We start from the raw sequence: 12,322 nt of genomic DNA, 5'->3' as shown, positions 1-12,322 counted from the left end.
GGGTGCGACAGTGGGGCTTATAAACCACTGCGCACCCTCTCAACTAGTGAGGTGGGACTAAACTTTCGACGCAGCAGCCGCACAAGGCCTTTGGTCCCGGTTGGTGGCACCAACCAGGACTAAAGGGGGCCATTGGTCATGGTTCGTGGCACAAACCGTGACCAATGCCCCCCTTTAGTCCTGGTTGGTGCCACCAACCGAGACCAAAGGCCGCTGCTTCCCGCCCTTTGGGCTGCTGAAAAGTGGCCTTTGGTCTCGGTTGGTGGCACCATCCGGGACTAAAGGGGGGCATTGGTCACGGTTTGTGCCATGAACCGTGACCAATGCCTTTGCTATATAAGCCAGCACTTAGGAAAATTTCACATTTCCCTCGCAGTTGCCCCCCGACGACGCCGAGCACATCGACGCCGCCCGCCGCCCCAGCCGTCGCCGTCGCCCGCGCCCCGAGTCGCCGTCGCCCTCGCCGGCAGTCGCCCGCGCCCTCGGCCGACACCGTCGCCGCGCGCCGCCGTCCCCTGCCCCGACGCGCGCCGCCCCTGCCCCGTCGCCGTCGCCGTGCCGCCGTCCCCTGCCCCGAACGTTGCCGCCTCTGTGAGCACCGCACGTCTGCCGCCCCCGCCGCCGCCGTGCATTTTTTTATTATACATGCTATTTTTTACATGTTTTTAGATTTTCATATATATGTGTATGTATGTATTTTTTAGATATACGTATTTTTTGATGTATGCTCATATATGTATGTATGTATGTTTTTTTACATGTTTTTTGTATGTATGTATGTATTTTTTCAATTGTAATGATGTTTTAAAAATACATATATGCAAAATTTAGATTTTTAATTAGAAATTTTTTATCTATATATGTTCTCTGATTTAGTACATTTTAGGTTAGTTTCATTTTAAAAAAAGTTTAATATATTTAGGAAGAAGGAATAGAAGGAAGAAAATGTTTTATATATGAGGGTCGAGAGGGGGTTGACGGTCGAGAGGGGGTCGAGAGGGGGTCGTCGACATGAGAGGAAGAAAAGGATAAAAAAAGAAGAGGAAGAAGAAAAAAAGAGGAGAAGAAAGATAGAGGAGACTCCTCTATTCTTTCTTCTCTCTTTTTTCTCTCTTCCTATATATTAGTTTTTTATTTAGGTTGTTAATTAGTAGAATATTAATTTTGTTTCATATATGTATGGATGCATGTGATATGTATGTATGTTATGTATGTATCGGGTATGTCGTTGTGTCGATATACCCCCTACCCGATAACTTCGACATGAGGGGGTCGAGAGGGGGTCTAGGGTCGCCGAGGGGTCGAGAGTCGTCGAACATGAGAGGAAGAAGAGGATAAAAAAAGAAGAAATTTCTCCTCTTTTTTTTCTTCTCCTCTTTATTTATCGGGAACGAGGGTCGTCGAGGGTCGCCGAGGCAGTAGAGGAGAACCCTAAATAGAAAGTATCGTCGGTGTGAGATACATGTACTGTCGTGTCGGACACTACATCCACGTCCACAAGTGGCGCGGGCTTCGACGCCCACGTCACTTGTGGGACGTGGATGTAGTGTCCGACACCGACGGCCACATGTATCTCACACCCACGATACTTCTGTCATTAAGTAGTACTACTTCTGTCATTAAAGTTCTCTCTATATAGCTCAGCTCTTTCATTGGCATGTATTTATAATCATCCTCACTATATTATGCAGATTGAAGATCGCCGAATTGAAGAAAAGACAAGTCGGTGATATTGGGTTCATTAACACATATCTCAACAGATGCAACTCAAGGTTTAAATTTCATGGCCGGCAGATACCGAGGCAACTTGCTACGAATCGTTAGTAAATAAATGAAAACAAGATATAATACTCTTTCCTTACAACTTCAAGTGAGTGTTACTGTCTTGTGCGTATTCGGTTTCCCTTATATATATATATTAGTGAAGGTTATAGTAATGTAATTGATGAGTTATGCATGTGTGTGCAGTTACCACTATATCTCCTAGAGATTAAGTTTGAGCAGGGACTAGTAACTGTCTTAGACTCAAAACGAAAAGATCTCCAGGACTATGCGGACATGAACTCAATGCTCGAGAAGTAAGTTAAATCGATCATTATCCACCATATCAGCAACTTTGTTCATTTCTTGATATATCAAGTAATTGTTTTCTTTGTCTGGCAGGGTTTTGGAAAAAAATCTCCAAAAAAGCTCCAGGACTCCGAAGAAGCTGCAATTTAGACACCAAGTAACTCTATAGTAGCATGTTCCGCACATCTCCTATTGATTTGGCATTCTTGCTTATCCGTTTGATTGACCTTTATTTCTTGTAAAGTGGTTGTGGCAGGAAAAAGGGAATGATTTCTGTGGATACTACGTTTGCGAGTCCATCCGCCACACGACCTGTGAGCGGGGCTACACTGACGAACAATATGAAGTACGTAAATAACAACATTCACAATTTTATTTTATTACCATCATTTGTGTTGAGTTTCATTCATTCATATATATATATATATATATATATATATATGTATTGACCCCCTTCTTCAAATTAGATGTTTCGGAAGCGGGATGAACTCCTAGCACCAGCTCGCATGCGAGCAATTCAAGAGGAATTGGCGGCATTCTTTCTTGACCACGTGATCGCTGAAGACGGAGAATACTATGTGGACCATGAGTCCGTATGATTATATTTGTAAGAGATAATTATTGTATATATGTAGCCGGTAGTGTCGGATAGGTATACGAGAACTTGTTGTTCGAACAATCTCTCGGAGAAGGAGAGGTGGTCGATATCACTTCTCTCTGTATGCATATATGTTCATGACGATCTTCTGTTTCCTTCGTTTGCTTACTAGCTAGCTAGCGTGTCTAGTCCTCTCTATACGTATGTATAGTAGGTAGCGTCGACCAAGCACAGACATAAGAGAGGACACTTCTCTCTATTAATTATAGCTAGCTAACACAATATATGAAACACCTAAATTAACCCCCAAAACCCCCAACCCCCCCCCCCTTCAAAAAAAAACAAAAACCCCAGCCACAGAAATGCTGACGCGTGGATGCCTATTGGTCCCGGTTGGTGCCACCAACCGGGACCAAAGGGTCTCCTGCCTGGGCTCCGCACACAGGCCACGTGGAGGCCCATCAGTCCCGGTTCTGGATTGAGCCGGGACTAAAGGGGCAGGGCATTAGTACCGACCCTTTAGTCCCGGTTCAGGAACCGGGACAAAAGGCCCTTACGAACCGGGACAACAGGCCCTTTTTCTACCAGTGGTCGAAGGCCGCTTTAGATCCATCGTCGAGGGTGTGATGGGGACAGAGCATGAAGCGTGGCTGGGCGACATGGCAGGAGGCACCCATGGCGAGGAGGAAGATTTTCGTGGCACCAGCATATTCCGTTCATCATAGCCATTGTCAGCGGCGCAAAATGTCTCCCGCGGGGTGGTGGTCGAGTCATCCACTGCAAATTTTCCCCTAAGTGAGCTACATACCTGAATCTAGGGTTCCAGATTTGGAAACTAGGGTTTGTTGATTTAGGGTTGCACATGTTTTTGAAACTTGAATTAATTGAATGATGCTATTTGACTGAATTAACTGAAGTGTTGAATTTAGGGTTGTGAATTAACTGAATGCTTATGTATTGTTTGACTGAATTTTAGGGTTTTGAATTAACTGAATTGAATGTTCCTGTTCTGTTTGACTAAATTTTATGGTTCTGCAAATAGAGTTGGCTCGTTGTTTTAATATTTATAGATAATACTCTCTCCATTCCAAATTACTTGTCAACACGTAATTTGGGACGCAGATTGTATTAGTTAATAAGAGCAACTCCGTCGTCTAGAGGAATGAACGGTAGTTTGGTTAGGATGGAGGCCTGATGAAATCTTAGACCTCATCCTACGGGATTGTAATGTGACAATTATTTAATCAATACAATCTCTTTGTCCCTAAAAAACACTAGCATATGCTCCAAAAACACCTGGGCTTCAGATAATGCTCATTAGGGAGGTTGGGGTGGGAATTTTGTGTTTAGCAGATTTATTTATTTGCTTTATTACGTTTATCTTTTTTATTTGAGAAGATTTTGTTTTGTTTTTTCAAGAAGGAACTTTTTTGGGCGAAGTACTAGTGGTTCCGCGGTTGATTGATAATTAGGACAGTTAGCCCAACAGCCTATATGTTTTTTTTTTGAGAAAGAACAGCCTATCTGCTTTTTTTTCTGAGGTGCTGTGCATGCGCTCCAGCTCGTAGAAAAGCCCAGCCCACACCAAACCCTGACAAGAAAAAACAGGGGCGTTCCGAGAATCGAACTCGGGACCTCTCGCACCCGAAGCGAGAATCGTACCACTAGACCAAACGCCCTGTTTCATGCCTTAATTAGGCAGCGGCACTATTTAAATAAAGTTAAGCAACATCTTCTCTTTTTCTGTCTTTTAGAAGATCTCGTCAAAACAGCTTGACCTGAAACTGATTCATCGTAATCGAGCCGAGAATGGAAGATTTCGCCATGCTTAATTCTGAGTTTTTTTGGGCCTTAAATAGATTAATAGGCATCTGTGTACGCTGGTTGGGTCTGGGTGTGCTTTGAAGTTGTTGTTCCTCGCCGCTAATTGCCTGCTTGTTTTTTTTTTTGAAATGGAGAAGGACCCCGGCCTCTGCATCTAGACGATGCATGCAGCCACTTTATTAATTATTCACACAAGACCTTACAAAGTCATACAATAGTAAGACTGAAGCCACCGACTAGGCAACAAAAGTGTATGTGTGCATTCTTTACCGTAGGATGCAAATTCTATGCATTATGGTATTTTCAAGAGTATGCGAGGAGGAAAAGGGTAAGGATCATGGGGCATTGGAGGAGGAACGGTTGGAGGCGGCGCACTTCCTCATGGCGCTTCCTCTTCCTCTTGACTCCTGTGCTCTGTATCCTTGGGAAGCTGATGTGTCGGGTGCTCTAGCTCCTCGTCTCGATGAGGCTTGCCCGGTTGGCGCGGGCTCTTGGCCTGATCCTCCTGCAATGGTGCTGGCCGTGGATTTGGTCCGGGTCCTGGTCAATTCAAATCCAATCCTCACGCGGGTGGTTTGAACAATTCTTACAATAACAACCAGCTGAACAAATTTTGCAAGTTCCAACCTCATTATTCTCCCGGTGCTCCCATTGGCTCTAGTGTTGGTCTCCTCCCTCTTCCCCATCCTAGCTCATGTCTTGTTGCGTCTGCTGGTGGTTTGTTTTCTAGTTTTGGTCCGTCTACCTTGACGTGTTTTTCTTGCCATAGATCGGGTCACTTTCAGTCACACCGTCAGTTTCGTCCATTTTGCCTGATCTGTCGCTTTGAAGGTCATCTTTTTGTTGGATGCATTAACCTTTCGAAGCCGCCTATGGTCAAGCAGTATGGTATCGGCCTCCCTGGATGCAGCTTCTTCGGGGTGGGTGGTGGGCCGCACCACCCATCAGAAATGTTGATGTCATTTCCGTACAGTCCGCTAGTGTGCCTCTTCAAATGATTGCAGATGAGTTACGTGAATGGGGCTTGAGGGATGGGATTGGCAGTTGCAGCCAATTTCACAGACCGAATTTGGTGTCATTTTTCCCTTGCAAGAAAGTTCGAAGATGCTATCTAAATGTACGAGCTTCGCCCTGCCTTTGAACCAGCTTGTGGTCTCGGTGAAGGAGGTTGTTGATGTTGATCGTTTGTTTGGCAATCCGATTGATACTTGTGTGCTGCTTGATGATGTTCCTCCGGAGATGTGAAACAAACCTTGCTTGCTAGCTTTTCGAGAGCTCATTGGTAAACATATCTTTGTTGACGAAGAGTCCTTGTCTAGAACTCTAGATTGGGCTCGGGATTGTGTTCGTGGACTCATTGAGGTGTTCCCTGATTCTAAAGCTTTTCGCATCAACATCTGTGTTGAAGGTCAGGCTGCGAGTCAGGCTCCCAGTGTTGCTTTACCTGCGACTCATGAGGATCAGAACAATGGTGGAAGTATGGGTGGAGTGAGTCTTTGCCCGCCTTCATCCCAAAAGGAGTGGGATGATCTTGGCCCTATTCTGAAACAACTCTATCCCAACCTTGCTCCTATGGTGGCGGGGCTAAGGATGGGGTTGTTGAAGTGGAAGCTTATCTGGCTCCTGTTCCTCCTGCGCCTGGGATTGGTGCTAGTCCCCTGGGATCGGTTGTGTGCTCCAATTTTCATGTCCGCCCCGCTTCTCCATCCCTTTATGGAATTGAATATTCTCTTGATCATCCGAAAATTGTTGTTAATGAAGACTTTCATGCGCATGCGAAATTTGTTTTTAATGATGGGCAATCGATGCATTTCTGGCTTGACTGGTGACTTGGGAATTTCCCCCCCCCCCCCCCCCCTTTGATCTACTTTCCCTGTTTTATTTTTGTTTTGTGGCAATCTAGATATTTCCACATCGGATTTGGCTAGTAATAATTCGGACATGGGCTTTCATGGTTCCTTATCTCTTGTAGTGTTGGAAGACTGGCATCGTCTCGCTGCCATCTTCCCTTCACTCTCGGAGGTGTTGGATTCGGTGATTTGGCCCCATACTTCCTCTAGCTTGTTTTCGGTTAAGTCTTTATATCAGCGTATGATCACTGGCTCTTCTTCTTCCAAGTTTAATGACATTTGGCGCGCTCGTGTTCATTGAAAATCAAAATCTTTCTCTAGGAAGCTATTCGTGGCAAGTTGCCAGCTGCGGATCAGATTAGAAAATGTAAAAATGTAATGGCAGGGATTCGGCTCATTGCTCTCTTTGTTCTCGGGTGGACGATGCTGACCATACTATTTTTCCTTGTGACTTCACGTCCTTGATCTAGAGCTACATCGATCTGGTCATGGCTAGATGTTAGCTGGTCACCTCGATCCTTCTCTCAGCTTCTGCCGTTTGTCAATTCATTGTCGTCAGAGAGACGCCAGTCCTGGTTTGGTTTCGCTGCTGCCAGTTGCGCCCTTTGGACAGCTAGGATAAATTTACTATTGAGCATGTGTTCCCGTCTAAACCTGTTGACATTATTTTCAAATCTTTAATCCTAATGCAACACTGGAAGTCATTGGTTAAGTGCCGCGACATCGACGCCACGGAGCTGTGTTGATCTCGCCGGATAAATCTGCAGTAAGCTTCCTGTCTCCCAGAGTGCAGGCTCCTTCTTCGCAGTTGTCGTGTTGTTGTTATTCACGCATTACGCTTTTGGTTGTAAGGTTGTTAGCCTGCGCACCATAAACTTTGTTGTTCTATCTGCTATGGCTGTTTAGCGACCTGGTCTATTGGCTGTGTTACCCTCTTAACTTTGTCTGTTGTGAACTGGTTGGTTGGCTTTATTTATAAAGTTGGGTTATAGAAAAATGTGACTAAGTGGGGAACCGAGAGCAAACCCATTCGACGCCAAAAAAAAATAAGGGGCGTGCTACGCATCCGCCGGCTGATCTTTTAAAAAGATCAGCCGGGTCGCGAGCCATCCGATTTACCGCATCAAGCTGAGCTGAGCGCGCTTTCACTACCGCAACACAAGCCTTGTTGCAGAATTATTTCTGAAATATAGATCTTGTTTTAGAAATTTTTTGTAGCAGATGTATTGTTGCAAATTTTTTTGCAACTGAGATCTTGTTGCAATTTTTTTTTGCAACTGAGGTCTGGTTGCAGAAAATTTTCACGACCGAGATTTTTTTGTAAAACATAGACCCGTCGTAAGCTATTGCAACATCACATATTTTCAGAAACATAGCCTCTGTTGCAAAAGCGCGTTCAATGAAGGACGGTATACGAGCCCTCACTGAACATGTGTCATGCATTGGAGGTGGCGGACGCTGCTGCTGTGATCCGCCGGGTGATGATAAGCTTTTCCCAAAAAAAATAAACCCAGAATGAAAATCAGGACAAATTAACAAACTGCCTACACGGCATGCCAAGTCAGCACAAAATATGAAAAAAATTGGCAGAGGGAAAAATGTGGCACAAAGTGCATCAATGGGGGTATAAATTGAGATTCTTTCAAAAAATGGGTAAAATCTATCATAAACGTGAAACATGGGGTAAAAGTGGAATTTATCTCAGTTTTTGTTTCTTTTGCCAACTCGTCCCAAATCATTACAAGCATGTGTCATATGTACCGAATCATACTTTCTGGTAGATATGGTAGAAAAATTATAGACTGTAAGAAGCATGTGATATGAATATATGAACCATTCTAATGTTGACCACTTAAAGAAATAAATATACATGCTCACGGGAAAAGAAGAAGCAAGTGTGTAGAAAAGCTCTCGTGTCAACAATTAGATCAGCCTTGCATCCAATATGTGCTAAATAGGAAAAATATCAGCAAGGTTTCGTGGTGTAGTTGGTTATCACGTTAGTCTAACACACTGAAGGTCTCTGTTTCAAACCCGGGCGAAGCCATTATTTTTTTGCTACTTTTTCTTTTTACCTCTATATATACTATATGAATTCGCATCAGATGAAAGAAGAGAGTTCTTTTTACCTCTATATACTATATGAATTCGCATCAGATGAAAGAAGAGAGACACCGGAGTTCAGAATCATTCACAGAAGAGAGACGCTGGAGTTGGAGATCACAGCCAGCCCACTGTGGAGATCACATGCTAACTCTGAAATTTCTCTGTCTTCCCTTTTTCCAGCTTACAAATAGCCCTAACTCTCTTCGGCTCTCAAACCTGACATCTCTTGAAAGTTGAAACACTCGGGCAACAAGTTTCATAAGTATACCAGGCCCTACTGGTTTTGGGATATAAATAGCCTCAAGTATCTAGATAAAATTTGTAAATATGCAGCCTCAAGTATCCAATGAAAAATGCTCCACATGCAGCTGTACAGTGGAGAGGTTTGTCCAAAGATATATCCAACCCCACAGCAACCCGCAATCCCTTCTCTTTGTGTTACAGCTTATTACACTTTCTCTATTAATCCTTTGCCACCTAGCGGCTTTCCAACTAAATTGTGGGACAAAACTACGGTTCGCAATAACCCAGCCATAGTAAGATGATGTTCTTCTTTTCCACAAATTCTACGGTAAATAAAATTATTACAGTAAGCAGAGTATTCAATCTACACATCTCAACAGATTTGTGTTGCAAATTTATAAGATTCCTCCAGAAGAAAGGGAAGCAAAAGGCTTTCTTTCACACTTGCATTCCTGAATGCTCACGGGACGGTACATGTTAAAACTGAAGTTCCCCACCGCCTCTTGAAACTGAATCCTGTACATGTTAAAACAAAGAGACTTCAGAGGGGAAGTCGTGTGAACAGGAAACCAAACTATAGTGGACTTGAGGTTCAGTTCACTACCATGCGTATAATATGACTATTTCAGTTGTTATAACTATGATACAGTAACGTTAGGTCTAATCAAAGTTTGATTATTTGATTATTATTTATAACTATTGTTTTAGGAAAACAACCACTAGTAGAAAAAGGGCCTAATGTGAAGACCATTAGTGCCGGTTCCAACGGCTAGGCGAACGGAGATCATTAGTACCGGTTCGTGGCGAACCTTTAGTACCGGTTCGTGCCATGAACCGGTACTAAAGAGGCTATGGCACACTATGGTCAGGCTGGGGCCCACCAGCATCTTTAGTACCGGTTCAATGCCACAAACCGGTATTAGAGGTTTTTAGTTGATTCTTTCTGCAGCGGTTTTTTAGTCTCACCTCACTCCGCTAACAGGGTTTTCACCACCTTAAATATGTTATTTCCCCAACTATCACAACCATTCACTACTAGGGAAACCTTATACACAGAATATTTCCAGCAGTGCTCTTCAAAATACGAAGCTACTGCTATTTAGCAGCAACGCATGCTAGAAGAACGCGCTGCTGAAAGAAAAATAACAGTAGTGCGTCATCTCTAAACCGCGCTACTGCTCTAATTGTCATGACCTCGTCGTCCAGCTAGTTATAGCAGTAGCGCCATACAGTGTACCGCGCTACTGCTATAGATGTTAGCAGCAGCGCACTTCTATAAAACTCGCTACTGCTAGTTCAGCCCACAAGTTTAGTCCCACCTCGCTCCGCGAGCAGGCTGTTTACCACTTTAAATATGTTACTTCTCAAACTATCACAACCACTTGGTCTTCACTGAACTCTATGTGTAGAATTTGTGGCCGCAATATGAGTCTTCTCCGGTTCCTACCAGAGAGGACTCACATTGATAATTCAGATTGTACACAAAAAGATCATTGATGGCCAACGTATTTTTGCATTGACAAACAATGTAGTTTTGCGTGCTTACACTTAGCAGTAGCGCTCATCCCCTCCGAGCGCTACTGCTATTCTCCTTAACAAGTGCTCTGCACCCCGAACTTATAGCATTATATGCATCGGCTCCGAATCATGTCTTGGGTCAATAGTTGGGTTTGCCCGGCTCCTATGTTTTGGTGCCTTACGTTCCGCTATGTCGGCTAAGGTAGCACTAGGAGAACTACTGCGATTGTGCCCTAGTTGAGCTGGGTCGAGCACCTCAGTAGAGAAAAGCTAAAACTGACTGTCATGATGAAGCGAGAGCTGGTCGCTGTTCGAGAGGTTTTTCGAGTCCCTAAAGACTTATGCCGCTTGGAGCGAGGAGTCGGCTCTGTCCAACCAAGGCGTGGATAGCGCCCCGAACTCGGTCTTCCGAATACTAGGGGCTTCGCCGAAATTTAAAATTATAGAATTCTATGGCTAAGTAAGAGTGTTCACGCATTATAGTCCGATTGCCTTGTTCGTTGTGCTGAGCGCCTCCCTCGAAGGACCCAAACATGGGAAAAAGAGCGCTCAGGTTTATCCCCGAACACCCCAGCACTAGCGGCACGGGGGCAGAAGTCGACGACTCGCCATCTCTCAGAATTGATAAACAACCACACAGAAGGTAATATTTTAAATTCCAACAGCATTGCTTAGCGCATATGAACAAGTTTTCAGCGCACAAGACAAAATGAGCGAGTTTTACTAAAAAAATTACATCCCTGGAACATTCATCCGCCATAAGGCAGGCACCCTTCAGAACATCCTTATAATAATTCTCGGGCTTGCGATGCTCTTTCCCCGGCGGTGGCCCGTCCTTCACAAGCTTCTCAGCATCCAGCTTGCCCCAGTGCACCTTAGCATAGGCAAGGGCCCCACGGGCACCTTCAATGCATACGGAGCGCTTGATGACTTCGAGCCTTGGACAGGCCCCCACCAGCCGCCGCACCAGCCCAAAATAGCTCCCAGGCAGAACCTCTCCAGGCCATAGCCGAACTATGAAGCCCTTCATGGCCTGTTCGGCCGCCTTGTGGAGCTCGACCAGTTGCTTCAGCTGGTCGCTCAGGGGCACGGGGTGTCCGGCCTCAGCATACTGAGACCAGAACACCTTCTCGGTCGAGCTGCCCTCCTCGGCTCGATAGAATGCGGCGGCATCGGACACGCTACGGGGAAGATCTGTGAACGCTCCTGGATTCGGGTAAGTAACAAGTAACTCACGTTTATGTGTTTGCTTTGCATAAAGAATGCCTTACCCACCGCTATCTTTTTCACCGCATCCAACTCCTGGATGGTCTTCTGGGATTCGGCCTTGGCAGACTTGGCATTTTTAATAGCCACCGCGAGCTCGGACGCTCACGTCTTTGAGTCAAGCTCCAAACTCTCATGCTTTTTCATGAGAGCCTGGAGCTCTTGCCGCACCTTGCCAACCTGGGCCTCATACTTCTCCCGCTCGGTGCGCTCCGTGGCCGCCTTCTTCTCGGCCTCGAGTAGCGCTTGCTTAAGGGTCGCCACCTCAGACGTGGCCCCTACAATAGCCACGATGATCCTATCATTTTTTGCAATTGCACCTTTTTAATATATATTTAAACAAGGTATTTCTTACCTTCCTTGTCCTCGAGCTGCTTCTTGGCACGCCCGAGCTCTTGCTCGGACTGCTCGAGGTTCTGCTTTAGCGTGTCCACTTCCGCAGTCAGTACGGCGGACGCCAGCAGAGAAGCCTGCATACGCATATTGACTCCTTTTTGTTAGACTCCTGCAAATTTTATTTGATCCTCTATTCGGCTTTTCTTCCTGAACGCCAAACAGAGCATCAGGGGCTACTGTCTATGCGGTAATATTATTTACACATTCTTTACTTACCTCAAAGCCTGTTAAAAGGCTAGCACAAGCTTCAGTCAGTCCACTCTTGGCGGACTGAACCTTCTGGACCACCACACTCATAATGGTGCGGTGCTCCTCGTCGATTGAGGCGCCTTTGAGCACCTCCAACAGATTGTCTGGAGCCTCCGGTTGGACGGGGGTCACCGACACGGTGGGCTTGCTCCTCTTGGAAGGAGGTCGCCCGCCGGACTCTGGAACCTTTGAAGGTTCTGGA

The 12,322-nt window shown here is 45.3% G+C and overlaps 2 non-coding genes across 2 annotated transcripts; one reads left to right on the top strand and one right to left on the bottom strand.

The window, feature by feature from the left end:
* Positions 1 to 4,275: 4,275 nt before the first annotated feature.
* Positions 4,276 to 4,347, bottom strand: TRNAP-CGG. The gene has a single exon. It is a non-coding gene; the product is annotated as a tRNA-Pro (tRNA).
* A 3,968-nt stretch (positions 4,348 to 8,315) lies between these two features.
* On the top strand, positions 8,316 to 8,389 carry TRNAV-AAC. The gene has a single exon. It is a non-coding gene; the product is annotated as a tRNA-Val (tRNA).
* The last annotated feature ends 3,933 nt before the right edge of the window (positions 8,390 to 12,322 follow it).

This window comes from Triticum urartu, chromosome 6 (assembly GCF_003073215.2).
Source record: "Triticum urartu cultivar G1812 chromosome 6, Tu2.1, whole genome shotgun sequence".
Taxonomy (NCBI): Eukaryota; Viridiplantae; Streptophyta; class Magnoliopsida; order Poales; family Poaceae; genus Triticum; species Triticum urartu.
This window is presented reverse-complemented; position numbering and strand designations above follow the sequence as displayed.